Below are 5,702 nucleotides of genomic sequence, written 5' to 3'. Positions count from 1 at the left end.
GAGAATTTATTCTTATTTTCAGTTGTTTACTTGGTATATTATCGTCTAGCTACGTGGTAATCCCGACCGAGGTGCTAAGTAAATGGACTCATTATTCCATCTTAGATACCTGATACACAAATGTTGACAGTCACACAAGTTTTGTTTATGTTCATATTCGTGTAGGTAAAATCCGTAAAGAGTATATCATGTTACGCATACCCATGCTTTACTCTGTAGAAAATGTATAATCTCTACCATATCCATATGTAGTGTAAATACCAGTGTTTTACGTCGTAAGAATGGTGTGTCAATATCTATTATTCGCCGCGCGGAGTGGCCGTGCGGTTAGAGGCACCATGTAACGGATTGCGCGGCCCCTCCCGCCGGAGGTTCCAGTCCTCCCTCGGTCATGGGTGTGTGTGTGTTGTTCTGAGCGTAAGTTAGTTTAAGTAGTGAGTAAGTCAAGGGACCGATGGCTTCAGCAGTTTGATCCCTTAGGAATTTACACATACACACACACACACACACACACACACACATACACATACATCTATTATTCAGTGAATGAACAGACCCTACTACCACCGTTTAAATTCGGATTTGCATAATTTTAGATAGTGAGCTTAGGTTCGTGTTTCGGTGTACAACCAAAAGCTAAACGTAAAATACAGCAGCTCACTTGAGCTGTAGTTTCTGGTATATCCTCACGAGACGCTCATTGTACAACGATGACTCTGCGTGTTTCTAGTGTTAACCAGCTCGCTCTAGCTGATTTACATGTATTCCAGACGAATAAACAAATAAAAATTATGTAGAGGTTTGACATGATAGTAAAACTGTCGCGTGAACTGAGATTACACAGCCAGAAAGAAAACACTCTAAAGGACTGTTTTCCAGCGACACCAGGTTGTAATATGTGGATGCTGAGAGGTTGTAGTGATTCATTTGTGACGGTCATCGGCGATCGCCGACCGGTGAGGCCGAGCGGTTCTAGGCGCTTCAGTCTGGAACCGCGCGACCGCTCCGTTCGCAGGTTCGAATCCTGCCTCAGACATGGATGTGTGTGATGTCCTTAGGTTAGTTAGGTTTAAGTAGTTCTAAGTTCTAGGGGACTGATGACCTCCGATGTTAAGTCCCACAGTGCTGAGAGCGATTTGAACATTTTTTTTCCTTCATCGGCGGTCAGATGGCACTCGGGAGGGCTGTCTGTCTGCCCTCTGTTTTGAATCTGTAGTCAGTAAATGTTCTGAGTTTAGCGGTAAACAGTGTTCGCAACATTCGTTCTAGGTACGTTCATGCTCCGGCGACGGGTGCGTAAACAGCTGAACAACTTCAGCCACTTGAACGGGCTCGCAGTGGGGACCTGAGGGAGTGTGGATGAACGTATCGGCGGGTTACTGCGTATCTTGGGCACTGTATATTAAAGGTGTGTCGTTGCTTTCAGCAGTGGTCCGTGAAACGTCCCCACATCCGTAGACTAGGTTCCGGACGTTCAGGTAGTGCAGACGCACGTCAAGATAGACGCACGGTGGGAACAGCGGTGGCCAACTGAGTATCATCCAGGGAAGAAATCTGGGCGCATGTTGTGCCTGCTGTGTCTCGAGGACCATTGGGAACCGTCTACTTGCAGCTGGACTAAGATCACGTATGCCTGTGGCCAGGCTACCAATGACAGTGTGACACCACCAAGTAGGTTACTCTGGTGTCGTGAAGGACTCGACTGGAGAGTGGAATGACCGTCTGTGGTCTTCAGTTATGAGAGGAAGTTCTGACTGTATGCAGATGATGGACGTACCCGTGTACAGCACAGCCTTATGAGCAGCCTATTCCGGAACGACAGACAGGCTCCTCCCCAGGCTTCATGGTGTGGGGGTTAACACTTATGACTATCGGCCACATTTGAGTTTCTGCAGGATAAAGTCACCAGTGCCCGTTATACTGCACAGGTTGTTATCCCCGCTCTGCTCCCGTTCCCTCGACAGGAAGGTGATGTGGTTTTTCAGCAGGACAATGCACGTCCTTGTACGGTTACTGCGACGCAGCGTGGTGTAAAGCAAATGCCCCGCCCACGAAGATCGCCAAATCTGTATCTACATCTATACTCCCCAAGCTACCTCGCGGTTGTGGCGGAGGGTACTTTGTGCACCACTGACACTTTCCCGATTTGCTGTTTCAGTCGCGAATAGTTCGCGGGAAGAACGATTGCCTGTATGCTTTCGTGTGGGCTCGAATGTCTCTAATTTCATCCTCACGGTATTTTCACGAGATATACGTAGGAGGAAGTAATGTTTAAAATGGCTCTGAGCACTATGGGACTTAACATTTGAGGTCATCAGTCCCCTACAACTTAGAACTACTTAAACCTAATTAATCTAAGGACATCACACACACCCATGCCTGAGGCAGGATTCAAACCTGCGACCGTAGCGGTCGCGCAGTTCCAGACTGAGGTGCCTAGAAACGCTCGGCCACACCGGCCGGACGGAAGTAATGTACTTTATGGGAATTGGAGGTGGAGGGTGAAGAAAGGCAAGGAACTGATGATATCAGCTGCATCGGGACTTTACGCGGAATCGACGGCGACGAGTGAAACTGTTTGCTGGATCGGGACTCGAACCCGGGAGCTCCTGCTTTCTAGGCAGTTGCGTTAACCACTGCGCCATCCGGACACAGTGCTTTCCGCAAATGCATGTACTATAGCCGCACGCTCCCCAGCCGACCCCCATCCCCACGTAGTGACACCTATCCGCAGTGGCCGTCCATGTTCTTTCAGAAAGAACAGACCCACGCATTCGTATCATTGATTCGCCTCGATGGGCAGTGAATCTACAACCTTCAGTGCTGATGCACAATATCGTTCCACCTCCGGCGGGCATCTAAAAGTTGGCGAACATGAGGACATAGACAGGGACTGTCGATGGGTGAGAATGTGGGTCGGCCTTGGAGTGTGCCGACGTAGTATTGGCTCCCGTCAGGCCCAGTGGCCTTCCCTCTGTTGAACTGTCTTAGCTGCTTCCCACGGTTACTTATTCTGTATCGGCCACTTTGTTGCTCGGGCGAAAATTTGAAGTAGGCACTGCAGTGCGATCTCCCTCTGTGAAACAGTTTTGGAAAAGACGTCTAGTACACTGCTGGCCATTAAAATTGCTACACCACGAAGATGTGCTACAGACGCGAAATTTAACAGACAGGAAGTAGATGCTGTGATATGCAAGTGATTAGCTTTTCAGATCTTTCACGCGAGGTTGGCGCCGGTGACGACACCTACAACGTCCTGACATGAGGAAACTTTCCAACCGATTTCTCATACACAAACAGCAGTTGACCGGCGTTGCCTGGTGAAACGTTGTTGTGATGCCTCGTGTAAGGAGGAGAAATACGACAACCATCTGCACGAACAGTTCGACGACGTTTGCAGCAGCATAGACTATCAGGTCGGAGACTATGGCTGCGGTTACCCTTGACGCTGCATCACAGTCAGGAGCGCCTGCGATGGTGTACTCAACGACGAACCTGGGTGCACGAATGACAAAACGTCATTTTTTCGGATGAATCCAGGTTCTGTTTACAGTACCATGATGGTCCTATCCGTGTTTGGCGACATCGCGGTGAACGCACATTGGAAACGAGTATTCGTCATCGCCATACTGCCGTATCACCCGACGTGATGGTATGGGGTGCCATAGGTTACACGTCTCGGTCACCTCTTGTTCGCATTGACGGCACTTTGAACAGTGGACGTTACATTTCAGATGTGTTGCGACCTGTGGCTCTACTCTTCATTCGATCCCTGCGAAACCCTACATTTCAGCACGATAACGCACGACCGCATGTTGCAGGTCCTGTACGGGCCTTTCTGGATACAGAAAATGTTCGACTGCTGCCCGGACCAGCACATTCTCCAGATCTCTCACCAATTGAAAGCATCTGGTCAATGGTGGCCGAGCAACTGACTCGTCACAATACGCCAGTCACTACTCTCGATGAACTGTGGTATCTTGTTGAAACTGCATGGGTAGCTGTGCCCAGGCGTATCAACGCCGTTATTACGGCCAGAGGTGGTTGTTCTGGGTACTGATTTCTCAGCCGGTCGGGGTGGCCGAGCGGTTCTAGGCGCTTCAGTCTGGAACCGCTGCGGTCGCAGATTCGAATCCTGCCTCGGGCATGGATGTGTGTGATGTCCTTAGGTTAGTTAGGTTTAAGTAGTTCTAAGTTCTAGGGGACTGATGACCTCAGGTGTTTAAGTCCCATAGTGCTCAGAGCCATGCGAACCATTTCTGATTTCTCAGGATCTATGCACCCAAATTGCATGAAAATGTAATCACATGTCAGTTATAGTATAATATATTTGTCCAATGAATATCCGTTTATCATCTGCATTTCTTCTTGGTGTAGCAATTTCAGTGGCCAGTAGTGTATTACTGGCGTTTCTGTGTCGACCTCCATTTCAATGTCATTGTTTACCACTTATGGGGACACGGCAAAGCGACAGCTTACTCGTTCACCAGAGCCTGCAAAGAGGAGCAAAGATGCAAGATACACAGTCTATTGCAGGATCCATTCGGCACGTTTATGCATACACGCTTGTGTTGCGGCCAGAGGCTGGTAAACTATGTATTGATCAGACTGTTTGGGCACCGTTTACTGTGAAGTGTGTTTCATTTGGTCTGGTTTGGTTATAGTATGCTCCTACAATGATGAACTACCTGTTACCTCACTTATGAATAAAATTAATTGAGTTTTATTGGCAGGACACTTAGAAAATGTATTAGACCTACTAAGGAGTCTGCCTACACTACGCTTGTCCGTCTTCTTCTAGAATACTGCTGCGCGGTGTGGGATCCTTACCAGGTAGAACTGACGGAGTACATCGATAAAGTTCAAAGAAAGGCAGCACGTTATCGCGAAATATGGAAGAGAGTGTCACAGAAATGATACAGGATTTGGGCTGGAAATCATTAAAAGAAAGGCGGTTTTCGTTGCGACGGAATCTTGTCACGAAATCGCAATCATCAGCTTTCTCCTCCGAATACGAAAATGTTTTGTTGACACCGACTTACATAGGGCGGAACGATCACCACGATAAAATAAGGGAAATCAGAGCTCGTACGGAAAGATACAGGTGTTCATTCTTTCCGCGCGCTATACGAGATTGGAGTAATAGAGAATTGTGTAGGTAGTTCGTTGCAGAGTATCCATGTAGATGTAGATGTCCTCGAGCGTGTTACATTTTTATTTTCCGGCAGTGTATATAACCCACTTCGCGTCTATAGATTATTTTCTTCAGCTAATGGTTCAAGTGGCTCTGAGCACTATGGGGCTTAACTTTGAGGTCATCAGACCCCTAGAACTTAGAACTACTTAAACCTAACTAACCTAAGGACATCACACACATCCATGCCCGAGGCAGAATTCGAACCTGCGACCGTAGCGGTCGCGCGGTTCCAGACTGTAGCGCCTAGAACCGCTCGGCCACACTGCCCGGCTCTTCATCTAATATTCGACAGTAGCCGACGTTTGACTTATGTAGAGTTATTGAAGAATCGTACGATAACGCCTTTATTTACCAATATGTCCTTACATATTGACAGTCTCGCGCACAGTTCTAAGGCAAAGTGAAGGCGTAGAGGGGGTGGCAGCACTGTCACGTTTACAATAGAGAAAGAGGCATGGGAGGCAGTAACTACGTACACTCCAGTATACGTACAAATGGAGCAACA

The 5,702-nt window shown here is 47.9% G+C and overlaps 1 non-coding gene across 1 annotated transcript; it reads right to left on the bottom strand.

Annotated features, from left to right (window-relative positions):
• Positions 1 to 2,575: 2,575 nt before the first annotated feature.
• On the bottom strand, positions 2,576 to 2,651 carry Trnas-aga (transfer RNA serine (anticodon AGA)). Its single transcript has one exon. It is a non-coding gene; the product is annotated as a tRNA-Ser (tRNA).
• Between the last annotated feature and the right edge of the window lie 3,051 nt (positions 2,652 to 5,702).

Source organism: Schistocerca gregaria, chromosome X, assembly GCF_023897955.1.
Source record: "Schistocerca gregaria isolate iqSchGreg1 chromosome X, iqSchGreg1.2, whole genome shotgun sequence".
Taxonomy (NCBI): domain Eukaryota; kingdom Metazoa; phylum Arthropoda; class Insecta; order Orthoptera; family Acrididae; genus Schistocerca; species Schistocerca gregaria.
The sequence above is the reverse complement of the archived record's forward strand: the minus strand, read 5'-3'. Positions and strand labels throughout refer to the sequence as shown.